The sequence below is a fragment of the Alexandromys fortis genome, unplaced genomic scaffold (assembly GCF_014885135.2).
Source record: "Alexandromys fortis isolate MF-2015 unplaced genomic scaffold, M_Fortis_MF-2015_v1.1 scaffold_10, whole genome shotgun sequence".
NCBI lineage: Eukaryota > Metazoa > Chordata > Mammalia > Rodentia > Cricetidae > Alexandromys > Alexandromys fortis.
In genome coordinates this window covers 5687633-5704829 of record NW_026067895.1, presented here as the reverse complement: position 1 = coordinate 5704829, position 17197 = coordinate 5687633, and the positions used below count along the sequence as shown (strand labels likewise).

The 17197-nt window shown below is 38.5% G+C and overlaps 1 long non-coding RNA gene across 3 annotated transcripts in view; it reads left to right on the top strand.

Annotated features, from left to right (window-relative positions):
* Positions 1-17197, top strand: part of LOC126510827 (uncharacterized) — a 50955-nt gene that overhangs the window by 8472 nt on the left and 25286 nt on the right. The window contains exons 2-4 of one of the 3 annotated variants that reach the window (XR_007594513.1): positions 597-649; positions 2986-3029; positions 9021-9165. This is a non-coding gene — a long non-coding RNA (uncharacterized lncRNA). Of the gene's footprint in view, positions 1-596; positions 650-2985; positions 3030-3516; positions 3881-9020; positions 9166-17197 lie in introns of those variants that run through there. The other 2 variants (XR_007594511.1, XR_007594510.1) reach the window with 2 other exon arrangements.

The following is a 17197-nucleotide window of genomic DNA, read 5'->3' as shown; positions in this document are numbered from 1 at the left end:
GGGCTGGCAGAGGGAGCCCGCCATGAGGGCGGCTACAGGAGGGCACACTTCCTTGGCCCACGGTGGTGGCAGGTAACAGACACGTAAACACAGGAAATAGCCATAAGTATTTATTAAGGAAGGGGGAGAAAGAAAGACAGAGAAAAGAGATAAAAGGAGAGAGGAGAGATAAAAGAAGAGAGAGACAGAAAAAACGCGTGCGCACGCTAAGGAAGCAGAAAGAGAGAGAGAGGTCCCAAGATGGCGATGGGCGGGTCAGAGGTTATGGGAGTGGGCGTGGCTAGGGCAGGGACCCAAGAATATCACCTACTGCTGGACATGGGGCCTGCCCTGAAGTCTGGTTTGGATACCCACTGAGACTCCATTGTAGAAAATTATCCTTTGCAGGCAGTTGTGAATTGGTGATAGCTTCTTGGTAGTGGATAGCGACTCTAAGCACTGAGACCCACCCGATGTGAACCTTTTCAGGACCTGGGCATGTTGCCTCAGTCTCTGTGAGTTCAAATATACACCAGTCTTGCTGTGTCTGGAAGACGCTGTTTCCTTGTTATCCATCCTCTTTGGCTCTTACACTCTTTCTGCCTCCTCTTCCACAGAACTTCCTGAGACCTGAGGGATGGGGTTTGATGAAGCGATCCCATTTATGACGGTATGTTCCAGAAATATCTCACCCTCTGTATGTTGTCTAATAGTGGGTCTATATACTAGCTCCCATCTGCTTCAAGAGAGAGCTTCTCTGATGTTGACTACATGAGGTCTGATCTAGGAACACAGGAAATATTTAAATCTGCTTTGTAATTCTCTTGATTTGTGGTTAGCTGATCATTTATTATATGCTTTTTAAAAGTAAAAAAATAAATAAATATGTTCCTAAGACAAATATAATTGCATTAGTTCCTCTGAATATAAGATCTACCTTTTGGAAAAATTTATGTATGTATATATGAAACAATTACTGGGTATCAGGAAAATCGAGGAGGGGTTTGTATGAAAAATCTCTGTTAAAAGGAATCATTACACACTTACATTTAGTTTCATGACACTGAAAACTAAAAACTTAGAATTTATTATAAAAATTTTCTACAATGAGCTCCTGGAAAAAAAAATACACACAGCCAACCCACCCCCAGCAAAAAAAAAAAAAAAAAAATTTAAAAATCACCCCCAACAACAACAACAAAAACTAAAGGAATTAGCACTAAAACCAGGTGATTTTGCAATTAGGAAAGAAACCATGTCAACCCCTCCTTTCAGCTTCATTGCAAAGAGTCCTATCAAGTACTTTAAAGAACCCTCCACGCTGCGAAACTTCAATGTATAGACCCTAGTGGCCAGATTTCTCACCTTGAGCTCACACCAACTTCTGAGGACTTGTTTAATCAGACTTCAGAAAATCTTGGTGCTACCCATCCTTGATTACAACTCTGTACCCCGATAACAGAACTCTAAACCCTCTGTCAGAATTTCCAGTAATCCTTTCTCTTTTATACTTCTTAAATCCTGTTACATTTAGGAATTCTAGCATTGTTTGATGTTGGAATTTTCAAATCATGAAAATGATAATGATCTTGATTTTAGTGAAACTACAATAAGGATGATATTATATCCTCTCAATAGCCATGTTTTTATATGGATTGCTTACTTAGCTAGGTCTTTTACTTTTATAATGAAATTTTCATGTTTAAGAAGATTTAAAACTTTAATACCCTCATAAAATAATTCTCGTCTTACTTAGTATAGTTTTGTTAAAAACAAATACTGGTTTAAACAGACGAAGACCAAATTCTTCCAACAGGAACTCCACCTGAGAGAGGTATTACCTCTGCTTCAAGTCAAATTCCCATTACCCAGAGAAATGAAACTTCTTCCTACAAAAAAAATATTAACTGAATCAAACCAATTGAATTAATATGCTGTTGCTTACATTCATCATATTAATATATAGCATACTGAAGTCTCTGGGAAGCATATGACATACAATATGCATCTTACAGAAACCTTAACTCCATTGATTCTTTGAATCCTTAAATTCCAATTTTACAAAAACAATATACCTTCAATTACAATACCCATAACATTCATACATTAAGAGCTAGTGCTTCCTGATTAAATATGTCTTCAATTATTTACCAGTTATTTCCTTTCCTTAAGATTGCTCTTCTATCTACTCAGCTTTGGATCTAAGAGAGACCTCTTCTGCCTACTGAAGTGCATTAAACGATGCTTGGCTTCCAAATGCACAAAATATTATACTTGAACAACAGGGAGAACTGTGGACTGAGATTCCTAGACACCATAGCTACATTAAAGATTCTACAAATGCTTAGAACTTCATAATTATATACTATAGATAGTTGGAATGTTGTAGATGCAGAGCCAAATTATCTTCCTCTGACTTTGGTGTTTACATAACTGTTTATGCCCACCTCTGTGTCTGCTCTTTCTTAAGAATATCAGTATTTCAGACTATATTAACTTAGAAGACCAGTAACTTCCATCGATCTAAAAGCTAAGAATGCCAGCATCAAGAATAGCATCAACAGGGTGATTGTGGCTCACGCCTTTAATCCCAGCACTTGGGAGGCAGAGACAGGCAGATCTCTGTGAGTTCGAGGCCAGCCTTGTCAATATTAGCTAGTTCCAGGACAGTTTCCCAAGCTACAGAGAAACCCTGTCTCGAAAAACCTCAAAAAAAAAAAAAAAAAAAAAAAAAAGAATAGCATCAAAGATCCTCAACAGAGGTTTCCCTGACGTCTGACTCCCATCTCCCTGCTGTTCCCATGAAAGTATCTGAAAAGTGCCTTGACTTATGACTTCAGTTCTGTAACTTTAATACATGATGTTGCAACATGAGCCTGTGTTTCTGGGCCAGTAACACACATATTTGGCTCAAGAAGAATCTCTTGTGTTCTGCTCAGGGTGAGAGTTATATGTCATGTCAACATAGTTATTTGCTAATATATAAATATTTGTGTTCAAATACAGGTGAGCTTTCTATCTGTCCTTTGGAACAAAAGGCTCTTCAGCAGGTAGGCTTCTTGACAATCTTGCAGTTCCAGTTGCAACATAAATGCATATTTATTTTATGCAGAAGCAAAATAGAACATATGATATTTGTAAAAGCTATTAGCTATAAAAACAATTTTTTGTATTTACTTTTGCTTGCTTAAACGTGTTCTCACGTTAGAAAATTTTCAGACATATCTCGATCTGTGACTACAATTCCACTGGCCTCCCAGACTGTGGTTTTACACATTAGCTGGATGTTGGCTTCCTATGAACAACTCTTGCACGATATTTGGAAGCTTGTGGGCTATTTATTTGTTTGTGTGTGTGTGTGTGTGTGTGTGTGTGTGTGTGTTCTGTACACCTTCTCACACCTTAGAGACATCTACCCCAAAAAAAACCAGATTTTTGTATTGGAAAAGGCTGAAGAGTGAGTTTTCGTTTGTGTAGTACATTGAGATCACTGAGTCAAATGAGAAACATGTTCTCCCCTGCTGTGCTTGGTTTGAGCTCGGGTATGAGGCTTCATCTGAAGCATCTTGCATCGGTGGAATTGCAGCAGCAGCTCTTGCCTCGTTTCCTCACGAGACAGCCAACCACTGAGGGAAAGCAGAAGCTCTCAGACTGGTGACCCCTTTCACGTCATCTGGAAATCTTTCCTATACCAAGCTGCTAAATCAGAGACTGGGATGGGGCCACGACACTTGCAAAATAGCCAGTGTTCCTGAGGAATCCAGTTGAGAGCAACTGCAAGACTGCTCTGCCATGGACTTTTGCTCTTTTAGTCCGCTCTCACTAACCCACCTTCTCTTTTACTTTACATTTCCTATTCCTAAAAAAACCTTAATTTTCCAGGCTTTCCTTTTTCCTCGATTTTTTTCTTTCTCATGATAACCAAATCAAAACCATTAAGCTTCAGCATTGCTGAGTTCCTGTTGGATTTTCCTAAAAAAAAAACCAGTTTATTTAATAAATAAATATTGGTTATATTCAACCTAGAATGTTTTGGTTTAGATCTGGGTTTAAATAACATGTCATTGGAAGGCTCTGAATCTGAGTTGTTTCTGCCTTTACTGCATAATTGTATTTAACTTATGGTTAATATGTATTCAATATACATTTATATCTCTTGTGATTACTGATGCACTTTGTGCTTTCTGTTTGTCTTTGATTCGGTAGATTTAGATTCTACTGCACGAAATAAACACATCAAGTGGAAATGGGAGACTGGTTCTTTTCCACTCAGACAAGTTTGAGCTTGATTCTAGTGTCAGAGTACAGTCATGTGGAGACTTCTTCCAACTTGTCCCAGCATTTCCGAGGGACACTTGCCTTCTGACAAACAAAGATTTGTACAACTCCTATCACATCACAGGACTTAGAATGAGAAATAAAAAGGAAGAAAAATGGTTATCTATATGTTGATACTTTCCTGGAACTCAGAGCTAGCAGGCAAGAATCCACTCACATGTCCACATCCAATGTCAAGGGAAGGTTAACACTTGTCCATAACCCTAAGTTTCAGGCGCATACACATGGTATTTTCAAAGAAAGAATGGTTACTGGAGAGGCAGCTATCAAGTCCTGCTCTCTACTTAACCTTATTTATGACTATGACTTATGCATTGCTTCCCCCTCCCACTCCGTGTGTGTGTATGTGTATGTGTGTGTGTGTGCTTTATGCTCACGTGTGTGCTGGTCTTCTAGCTCTAGCCCACGAGCAGGCATGCAGAAGTCAGAAATCAGCTGTCATCTTGTCGATATCACTTCCAGCTTTTTGATCCTGCTCTAGCTTGAAAGAAATACATGTTAGTCTACAGCCATCCCACCCTGAACATATCCAATCTTGTCTGATCTTGGAAGGTAAGCAGGGTCAGGCTTCTTTAGTACTCAAACAGGAGAAATAGATTTTAGTGATTGATCTAAGCATTTAACAAGCTCATAAGAACATTTGAATTCCATTCCTATACTTTTCAAAGAATGTAATGTTTTTTACCCCTTAACTTGGATGTTTGTATGTTCATTCTGCATATTAGAGTTGTCATTGTAAATTCTTATTGCACTTTGAATTGCACTCTCTAGACCAATAGAAATTATACTATTATTCAGTTAGTTACTATTCACCTTACTTACTCTTTAAGAATTTCATACATGAATACTGTACTTAAATCATTTTTCCCCATGGTCTGCTGTTCTCTTCATTTTGACTACTTTCATATTTCTGCAATAGTCTTCCATTTATCGCAAAAAAAGTTTCTTTGATGAGGGGTGAGAGCTGCACTCATCTCTGAGGAAAAGTATTTAGAATACAGTTAAAAATATGTTGGTTTAGGAAAATGGCAATAGTGGGTTCTCCTTTAGGGTCTATGATTTCTATATTCATGGTTACATCACTGGATTTAGAGGCCTAGGCACGATTTCTCTCCTCTTTAAAAGAGTTTAAGTCCAGTCATACAGCTCTTAGCTTCAAGATAAAGGTACCAGTATTGAACTATGAGGACTCTTTTTCCATGTTGGTCATTGTAGTTCAGAGGTTTTATATATAGATAGATCTATCAATTGCTTTTCTCCCTCAGCAGCTTGCATACATTACCTTCACATCCTATGAGAGCTAGTCCCAGGGCAGAGGCTTCCGGGTTATTTTCAGCTTGATTCCTCCAAGTCTTATGTCTAAAGCGTGTAGTTTCTTTTCTAATAGAATTTCATCTTCAAGTTATTGGTGGTATCCAAGAGCAACAGCAGAATCTATATTATTTTGGCATCTCTTGGATCTCTCTGAACAACAACTCAAAGAGAGGATTCCCATGCTTAGTACAGAGGCTTTGGTTATATAGTCAGTCCATGACTCTTGGGTGGATCTATGAAGAAGAGCTTTATTTATTATTTTTATGTAGTTTATAATATAAAAATATGTATATATGTAGACAGAAGGCTTGTCTTCATCTCACCTAGTCCCACTGGACTGGTTTCTCTACACCCACAGGGTCCCCCTCACTAGTTCTGGCATTTGCTTATGAAATAACCACTTTGAGGCTTATTATCAGTTACAGCTGTTTGACCATTATCTAAGGCTTATTACTGGCTATTAAATCAACCCATTTCTATTAATCTGTGTACTGCCACAAGGCTGTGGCTTAACCTGTGAGGCATGTTACTCCTTTGGCCACTACATGGTGTCTCCTCGACTCTGCCTACTCTATTTTTTTTCTTTGTTTAAACTTCCCACTTAGCTTTTACTCTTCTAAGCCCATTGGTTGAAATAGATTAATTTATCAACCAATAAAAGCAACACATATACAGAAATGGGTTAATTTAATAGCAAATACTCCTTTTTTCTATGGTTTTCAGTTTATTACTATTTTTACCATCATGTGTCTAGTGAATAATTTTCTTCTTTTATGTTTTCATTTTGATACTTAAATCCGAGTTTCATGACCTTTGTTAGTTTTGCAGATTTCTTAGTTTTTCATTTCATTAATTATGAGAACTTCTCAATCTGAACTCAATCTATTTTCAAGCCTCCTGTCACCCTGCCCTGGCTCTGCCTGCTGATTAAGTTATCAACCTTCTAGCTTGGCTCCTCTCTATTTGGTTCTCATCAAACTTTCTCTCACATCATCCATTGTGTCTTACTGCATTTTTCTACACATTTTTATAGACTTTCAGTAATTTATTATGTTGTATTTGATACTACTTTTAAGTAAGACAAGTAATGTCACATTTAACTAAAGAATTCTGGAGAACTATGGGGTGTATTACATCTTTATGCATAAATGGTAAAGAAGAAAGTCTGAAGTTCTCCTCTGGACTGACATAAATGAAAACTCACTAAAGTTTTTGTTTTAATAGAGGTCTTGGCAAAGTTGATGCACGTTCATTTAGAAAAGGATATGTTTCACAAGAGACAGCAGCAGCCACTTCCAAAGTCTGAATGTCTTTAAAGGCTCATTTGTTTAAATAACACATCTAAAGATGTTTTAGGGAACTGCACAAGACTAAACACTTTCACACAGATCTCCATATTGGGGGAGGGCAAGAGAATGGAACTGAGATTTTCTAAGTGTTTTCAACTTACACTTTATCAGAACTACACATAAACTATGAAATTGTATCTGTTGCTAGTTGACTGTACAGGAAGAAGGAACATTTCATCTGCAACTTCCTGATACCCTTTCTTGGCATTTGGGAGTTACCACTGGGCTAAGTCTCAGTACTGGAACACCAGGAACAATGACAAACGCAATTTATCTTTGTTTATCAAATGTCAAGAAAGGAAGAATCTTTTTCCATCCAGTTCTGGCTGAGGCTATGACCACACCCCTATCCAGTCATTCAGAGACCATGTTTTCCTATTACATTCTTGAGTGGATAGAAGTCATTAAAAGGTGTGGGTCTCAGTCTTACCTCCTCTCCAAGCCTTACTGTGCCTCTTTCCTGACTGCTCAAACCTTGGACCATAAGGTTGAAACTCCTGAAGGGCAGGAATGGCTTGATTTTCTCTAAGATTTCAGATTCCTCTGTCCTTTTGACTTTTGGAGTTTTGTCAACTCCCTTATTGGGTCAGTTGCATATTTATCACTCTTACTTTGAATTTTCAGATGTGAAGTATCTAGCCTGAATTAAATTCGCATGTCATCTAGCCTTCTCTAATGAAAGAAATGGAAATTATTTCTTTAATCAGAAGAGAAAGAGCACAATCACTTAAAGAACACCCGATGGGCTCATAAAACTGCTGTGCTTTAATGATTTCTTAATTTTCAGCCTTGCAAGTTTTAAGAGGCGTTTTCTTATGAATAGCAATCAATTTCTGGGAATTTTCTTACTCTCTTCCATTATAGTTTTTTTTAAAAAAAGATTTATAGATGTTCATTTTTGGAAATGTGTTTCCTGATATAGCCTTTCCCCCCCTCAGCTCTTTCCTTTTTACAGACCCTCCCGATTAACTTCATGTCAAAAGTTATGTCAATCTTATCTGCTTCAATATTAAGTTTCATGTTGCTGTTTAGAGTTTCAAATTAAGCTAATGCAAGATAAAACTCCACTATTACTCGGACATCCTTGAATGTGTCTGCAGAAAATTCGTATTACTCATCAGGAGCACTTTTGCAACAGGGGTTAAGATCTTGGTCAATAAACTCGGTTAGTGCCAATGGAAGCACCAAATAAATTTGTGGCTGATAATGCATTAATTGTCAGGGATGAGAGTTTAGTTTGAACGCACTTCAGCTATTGCTACAGACATCTGCTTCTGACTCAGCCTCCTCTCTTTTGAACATTAGTCTTTGATCATGCCGGTAGGGACAGAGTATAGTGATATTAATCAGTGAAAAGTCATTAATTAATTTTCATTTTTCCTCAAATGGACAGAGAAATTCAAGGACTACTGAATTTATCCTTGTTCCCCCTGTGATAAAGAGAACAAGAAAAGGAAGAGACAGACATGTTACCTCACAGAAGCTTAGGGGCAGGAGCAATCTGAAGTGCAGTATCATATCTGAAGGCTGCTGTGTACCACTAACAGCTTCAGAGACAGAGCACAGCCATGATGGGTGATAGAGCCTCCAGGTAGATAATAACAGACAGGCAGCAGAGAGACACTGGCAGCTTAGTGACCACAAAGAGAGACAGTGCCCTTAGCTCTGGGATCAACTTAATGATGATGGACACAGGAGCAAAGGGGTAGTTTCAGGCGATGTCACAAGCAGCAAAAGCCCTTGTCAGAACTCTCACGCTTGGAATTAGGAAAGGGGAAACAGGTTGGCTGTCAGGGGAGAGGGGAGCAAGAGGACTCACATGAAGAGGAGGTCTACTTTGAGGTATAGGAATATTTTCCAGCTAGGTAAGTGTAGTGGTGCACGGCACTGTGAATGTAGAAAAGGCTAGTCAACAGACCGTTTCAAATGGTTTAGTTTTATACTTAAAAATTCTCCATTTTAGAATGTACAGATTCCATTTCAAGAAATCATTTTTAGAACAAGCCAGGTCTATTACAAGCAATGCATGAATCTTTACAGGATACCAAACTTCACAGCACAGGGACAGAGAAGGCTTAAGGAACATGCTTCGACTTTATAAGTAAATATTCTTCGACACTTTCAAGTGGAGCCAGCAACAGATGCCCTGTGGAGATCTGAATTTGATTCCATCTGAAATGTTTGTCTACAGTGACCTGGGTAACACTTCCAGGATCGTCCATAGGGCCAGTTTTTGTGCATTTTTCTTGTTGTTTCTGAATGTTTTCTAAAGAGAAAGTTTCCCTTCCTTCAAAGACGAAACCCAAAGCAGGTGTTAATTTAAAATGTCTGTAAGCTATCCTGATTACTTATTAAAGGATTTGCACAGAATCCTGACTGCTGGAATTCATTTTTTTTTTTTCCTGAAGGGAGGCATGTGTTTTAAGCATTCTCAAAACAAAGTTTGTGTGGACTTGAGAACAGTTCTTGGGTGATCGAATCATGGTTATTTTTTAACCCAGATTTCAAAAAAAAATCTCTCAACCAAGTGGAAATACTTCTAGAAAATGCCTTTCCCTTGAAAATTGCAGCAAGGCATTCATTCATGTTTCTCTAGGAAGATCCGTTATACTCAACTGCAAAATGATGTTTTTAAGATCTGTTCTTCCTCCAAGGAATTAGTAATGAAATAACACTTCATCTAAGTGAGCGTACACATGTGTGCTAAATATTGAATTCAGAGATTTGTACATGATAGACTGCTTTTGAGTTTCCCTGCTTTCCTCATGCCATTACAAGAGAAAAATCTTCCTAGATTTGGCCTGAACATTTAAACTGAAGTGTTGGAATTGTTTTCCAACTGCAGACTCTGGCTCTAGTTACATCGTGTCTATGAAGCCACTGCCCCTTAGACCTCTGGGAATTGCAGATTGAATTACTGTCACGCTCAGTGTTATAGGCAGAGATCAGCTTCAAAGATGAGGACTTAGATTTCATCCCATTCACAGCAGCAGTGGGCATGGAAGCTAAATACCAAGAATCACCCTTCTTTTACTGTGGTGCCAAGTTCAACTGGCCTCACAGACAGTGTTTTACCCCAGATAAAGGAGCAGCACGTGCTATGTGGTCTGTGCACACAGAGCTTGGGTCAGATCGACTTCTGCAGACCTCGGAGTGCACATGGTCAGCACCACTTCACAGTGGGCATCCATCATCAGGCCAGAAACCAAACAGATGCATTTACTCACACATCTAATCACGCACTAAGCCTTAATCATTATGGACACGGCTGTCCTTCAGTTCCATTGCCACTGTGTTCAAGGCCTTTAAGCATCACTACCTTCTTGCGTTTTTATCTTACTTATTTACTCTCTACTAAAACATTTTTAGCAGCAAACACACGCATATACACACACTTGCCTCAAAACAGCTTAACAAAACATAGTGGAGAGAAATTACTGAATCAAACAATTGTAAGATTAGAGAGATCTTCAGATGTAGCTTCATACAGAAGTTCAAATTATACCACTGAAATTCTGTCTCTTGGCTACTGTCAGATTGCTATTTTATTTTTATTGGCCTGGAAATCTTGTCTGTCATCTCAATCTTGCTGATTTTATGATGTGACAATGTACCTGTCCCATATCTTGAAATTGGAACCACTCAAGACCAGCAATCATATCTCAGTCATCTTTCTTTTCTTTACTATGTACTCTGCTGCCCCTGGCTGAAGCCCAAATAAATATAGTTAATTGGATGAATGCACGTGTAAAATCAAATCCCAGGTTTTTGAATTAAAGATTGTTGAAAGTATGTTTCCGTCTTCTGGTGGAGTCTAGTTTCTTAATTCGTGCTGAGAAAATTTGCCTATGATAGCTGAGCAGAACAGCGAAAACATGCTGGCACAGTCTTCCATTGGTGACGCAAGGGTATTTTGTGGTTTGGAACCATTTACAAATAGTGGAGAAAAAGATTTCATAACTATCCCAGAGATTAGAGCCCTGAGTAAAGAGTCTTATTACCAGTCTTTCTGGCAGGTGGATAGCCCAAATCCCACCCAAGACTGTATTTCTATATGCATAAATGTGAAGATTTACTTAAGACACTCGCTCACATTTTATAGATAAACTGGGATAGAAGAAGTTCTTGAAATAACACATCTGTCACGACATTCTAATCTGGTTTGTGATATTTTCCTGTCGTGAACATATACAAAATGGTTATTAATGAACAGAAGGCATCCATTTTTACAAGACTTGGGTATTATGATCGAACACACTCAGAGCCACTTCACCAGGAGGCTTCTTTTTAAAGAACAAGGGGCCTTTTGTCTGCAAGCCCTCACTAGAGTGTGATAGACTCTGGGGCAGTCCTTGGAATGTCTTAAGGGCTATGTTGTCCTCTGACAAACAATTGGAGAAAGCATGCACAGAACCAGAAATCAAGACAGTTTATTAAGAAACGGAATGCACTCCTGAGCAGAAGAATGAGACGGTGAGCTGAGGAAGCATCATGCCCTCAACTAGGCCAGAGGCCTTGTTCCTTAGCCGCCCTCTCCGATATTCGTGTAGTGTGTGCTTTCCCCATTCTCGCTCTGCTTTCTACATGAAGCCCAGGAAAGGCCTAGTTTTCAGTCTTTCCCTGCTACTGGATTCCTTTACATGTTAATGGTGGTGTTGCTGTCTATATAATTCCTATTCTCCTGCCACAAGAGTGGTCATTAACTTCATAAAGACTAGGACATTGGAGTCATAGAATTCTGGGCCTGATTCACACGCAGGACACGGCAGCTACATGTCATTCACTTGTGTTTACTGGGTTTTGGTGTGCCTTAGTCAAGTTCGAATTGAAGTTTGGTGCAAACAGCAACGCCTACCACAAAAATGCTCTTGTGGCCACTGCCACAGAAACCAAACACGAACAGGACTTCAGGTGTATACACAGGGAGGAGCCCAAGTTATAAAAGCCCAAACATAAAGGCCTTTTGAATTGTAAAGAGGTGGAAGGTTCAGAGAACATCATGGGAAACGATAAAGCTGAACATTTCAGTTTCATGGTGATTTAACAGTAGATAAGGCAGTTAGTTTATCCTTATCACAACCTAAACTGCTGATTCACTGTGCAAGAAATAATGCTGAGTCACTTTGCAAGAAGTTAAAAGTCCAACTTTAAATGTAGAGTATATCCAAAGAAAATCAAATTTTCTCAGGAAAAAGAAAAGATAGTTTGATTAATAGATGTATGGAACCATGTACCAATTTACAATTACTTCTTTTATTTATGTGTAGTGTGTGTGTGTGTGTGTGTGTGTGTGTGCCTAGGCACATGCAGAAGCTGGAAGGTTCCCAAGAAAGAGAATTGGATTCTTTGGAGCTGAAGTTACAGGAAGATGTGATGTACCTGATGTGGGTGCTGAGAACTGAATCTGGCCCCCTGCAAGAGCAGCCAGTGCTTGTGAGAGCTGAGGCATTTCTCCCGCTGTGGCTTTGTTTTACCATGCTACATTAGCCACCCGGATGGTAGAAACATTCAGACTTCCATATAATTCTATGGGAAATGTCACACTTCAGACGCATTTTATTTTCTATTTATATAGTTGTTCAAATTTGTGGATTTATCCTTCCTAAAGGCTTTGTTTTTATAAAGATTTAAGGTTAAAAATTGCCTCTGAGATGAGTCTGTTTCCTTTTTCACAGTGAAGCAGCAACAGAAATGTACTCAGATGAGTCACAAACGACCAACAAAACACTGAACAGCATCGGCTTGTATGTGGTTGATGATAAAGTAATAAAGCGGTTAGTGTTCAGTCTTATGATTAACGCTAGGTAAGATAACCAGTTGACATTCTTTATCTCAACCAAAAGTGCTGACTCCCGTGCAAGAAATAATGCTGACTCGTGTACCAGGCTTTCTCTTTTGGCCCACCAACCAGCTCCCCAATCATGGCATGAAGACTGTTTAATTTTGAATGCTCGGCCTAGCTAGTCTTATTTCTGGCTAGCTTGTTTGTAACTTAAATTGATCTGTTTCTCCTTCTTTACCCTTTGTCTTAGGTCGTATTACCTTTCTTACGTCTGTATATATTACTTTCACAACTTCTCGGGTCTAGCTGGCTGACAGCTGCCTGGTTTTTGGCCCCAGGTATCTCACTCAGGCCTAGCTTTCTCCTCCTGTTTATTCTCTCTGCCTGCCAGCCCCATCTATCCTTTCTCTCTCTAGCTATTGGGCATTCGGCTCCTTTAATCGGGTGCCTTAAGCAGGCAAGGTGAAACAAACGCAACACATCTTTGCATCATTAAACAAGTGCAGCATAAACAAAAGTAACACACCTTTACACAGTTAGAGCAATATTCCACAGCATAAACAAATGTAACACATCTTTGCCTAGTTAAAATAATATTTCACAAGAGACTCACTATGCAAGAAATAATGATATTTGCTATTGACAGCTGAGTCATTTCTCCAATCTGTGGCTTTTATGTATTTTGTTTTGTCTTTCAAGACAGGGTTTCTTTGTAGCTCTGGAGCCTGTTCTGGAACTAGCTCTTGTAGACCGGGCTGGCCTCAAAGTCACAGAGATCTGCCTACCTCTGCCTCCTGAGTGCTGGGATTAAAGTTATATAATAGTCTTTATTAGACATTTAGATGGTGGAAATATTCAGGTTCCTTACAAGTCTAAAAGAAATGTCAGAGAGTTCAGATGAGTTTTATTTTCTGTGCATATATATTTGCTCAAATATGTGAGTTTATCCTTCCAAAAGTCTTTGTTTTATGAATATTAAAGCTTAGGAAGTGTCTTTGAGATCAGTATTTTTACCAGTATTATTGGATGGTACTTTAAATATATAAGTCAATATTAATGACTTCCTATTAGATCCAGTTTGCCTAAAATGGTAAAGGCACCAGTGTTTGGAGACAACTTTCAGAAACTCTTTATTTCTAATATAGGAACTTAAATTTTCTACAGGGATCTATAATTTTCTGAAAAATGTAAGACTGGTCATCAGTTTGGAAGTGGTGGTGTGGGAAAGGCGAAGGTCTACAGGTCTCAGTAGATATGGTGCTTATGCTTCAAAAGTCCACTTCAAGTTGGACGTGACTGGTTTTGTTCTTTGTTCCCACACTTACTAGAAAGACACTTAGCCCATTTCTCTGAGCTTCCTATCCTGAGTCAATCTGAAAGACGGTTCTGATCTATGTTGTTTAGCTCTTTAATGACTAGATTTTTTTTTTTTTTTGATACAAGCTCAAGGGCTAGCACTTTGATCTTCTACCAAGCCCACTGCACACAGAATGTGTTATTGTGAAGGCTGGGTTTGGGGAAAAGGTGGGATTTGAATAACCTCCTCTTGTACTGTACTGTTCAGATCATTATCTTATGCTCCTTAGTACTTTGTAGACCTGTTTCAGCTGGTGCCAGTATTATTGTGTGTTAGCTTACTACATAAAGGGGTATGTGTTTATGACTAATGGGAGGGTCATTAATTTTCAGCTTTGTCATGGTGAATAACTAGTGTTCTCAATAATTAGCCTAAAATGTTCTTGGAAAGACAAATAAGGAGTCAAAACGAGGGAAGCAGAGGATGCCAACTCTTTACAAAATCGGAACCTTGAAAAAAGGGTCACTGTAATCTGTCTTCACAGAGATATCCACTGTGATCCGAAGGGCTGTAGATTTATCCCTTCAAGTTCCTGTTCTGCAAGACGCATGGAAGGAAACATTTTCCTCCTTGACAGTAATTCTTCTGCTTTGTACAGGTTATGTTCTATAGAGAATTTTATATAGGAAGAACAAAGTGGAAATTGGTAGAGAAAATACTGGATGTGTTTTTCTCAAGAAAAATTTCATTTGTTACTTGGAATCGTAGTCTATTTCTCAAGGCTTAGGATAACCTTTACACTGAGTTGGGTATTACAGAGAGGATCAAGGGTCAAGTCACTGACCGAGAGTATGAAATAATTGGATAATGGAGTACACATAGTTAGCATACAATTTGATTTTTGATCTGGAAGTTACTAAACGCCAGCCCCCAGCACAGCTAATTTCATAACCTTCTTGTTCAATAGCCCTTTATGTAAACTGGAAACAACACCTTTTTTTAATTGATTTTTATTGAGCCCTACATTTTCCCTGCTCCCCTCCCTGCCTTTCCCCTTCGCTTCGACCCTCTTAAAACCACATCAATCCAGTTGCCTTTTGATCATGCAGGGCAAGAACGAAATGAGGAGCTCCTGATCACTGTCCACGGAGGAGCCAGGCTGCTGAGCTGGTGGCTGAGACCAAGCATGGCCCCAGCTCCTCCAAGCTGTAGTCTGTGCTGTGGGTAAAATTTAAATGGTTAAAGAATCTCTCCAGTGCTTTGCCAAAGCTTTTTGACAAATTTCTTTTGTAATCCAAAGCATCGAATCTGTCACATATACCATTTTAAAAATATTTCAGAAAACACAAATTACTTAATCTTTATCTTTCATTTCAGAATCAAATGATCAATTAAAGTAATTATCAAAGCATTTTTTTCTTTCAAAGGATCAAATCATCTTTATAGGTTGAAATCAGTATTTTGAAAAATAAAATAGAGTGGAATATAACATGCAGGTGAGCATTCCAGCATCCTCTGTAAACTCAGGTCTGAATTATCGTAAACCAACATTGGCCGTTTTATTTTTGAGTTCTTTGAGAGAAACAGTCTCGTCTGATTTAGAATTGTCATATTTGACAAAGTTATCTTCCAAAGATTAAACATGTCTGCATAGACAGCATTGGTTAATATTTCATTGAAAATCCAAACTAATCAACTAATAATGCACCAAAGATTATAGCAGAAGAATCAGTGATTAAATAAGAATTGCCCTTACAGGTTTTGTTTGGCTTTTCAAGACAGAGTTCTCTGTAGCTTTGGAGTCTGTCCTGGAACTAGCTCTTGTAGGTCAGGCTGGCCTCAAACTCACAGAGATCCAACTGCCTCTGCCTCCTGAGTGCTGGGATTAAAGGCGTGCACCACCACCACTGGGCTACAGCTTTTCTAAAAGTAAGGGTGAGTTGACTTTATGTACTGACAGAGAACATAAGTGCATATAATAAATGTTCACACACTCTTAAAAGTTTAGCATGCTATGAAACATGTAAACACAGGAGCGATTACAAACAACGGTACTTTCAATAGAGGACAATGACAACAATCAGTAACCAGAGTGCAAATGATTTCTCAAAGTTGTGATCATTTGTAATTCTTTTTCTTAACATTTATTTATTTTTTATTTCATTTTACCTTCCAGCAAAGGTTTTTCCTTCCATCCCTCCTCCCACCCCCCACCTCACCTAACCCCTAGCCCACCCCCATCAACTCTTCTCAACAGGTAAAGGCTCCCACGGGAGAGTTGACACAGTTTGACACATTAATTTGGATCAAGCCCCTCTCCTCTGCATTAAGTCTGAGAATGGCATCCCTTCATAGTGAATGAGCTCTGGCCAACTAGCTCCTGCACCAGGGATAGATTTTGGTCCTACTGCCAGAGAACCCTCAGATAGCCCACATTTCACAACTGATTCCCTCCTACAGAGGACCTCGTTCAAACCCATGGAGGCTCCACAGCTGTTTCTGCAAGCTTGGCTGTTATTTGGTTATTTTTACAATTTCATGAAAATATTTTTAGCATCTATTTCTTTTTTGGAATTTTTTGTTTTCCTATTATTGAAAATACCTTTTTCTCATATTATATATCCTGATTATAGCTTCTCCTTCCTCTCCTTTTCCCAGTTCCTCTTCACCTTGCCTCCAATTCAGATTCACCCCCTTTCGGTCTCTCATTATGAAAAAAAAATAGGCTTCTAAGAGATAATACTTTGCTTCATCTTACTATATTTTAAGTTATTATTATCCCTTAGAAGCTTGTTCACTAAACTAAAAGCCATAATAAATACTCAATGAACTCATAAGGTAAAATATATATGCACATACATATATATTATTTTTACATATTTTAAAACTCTTAATATATGTAAATACATGTATATTTAAAATAAAATAAAAAAGATAAAATTAAAACATAGCCATAACAAGACATTATAGGGCCATATCCAATGATGTTGTTGAGGTAGTTTTCTGCTGGTCGTATTTTGTTGGGCATGCAGTTTGCCCTTAAGAGTAACTTGTTTCCATGGGGAGACTACCTTGAAGAAAAACTATTTCTTTATTTGCAAGTGGTTATCAATTGGAGATAACTTCTAGGTTAGGCAT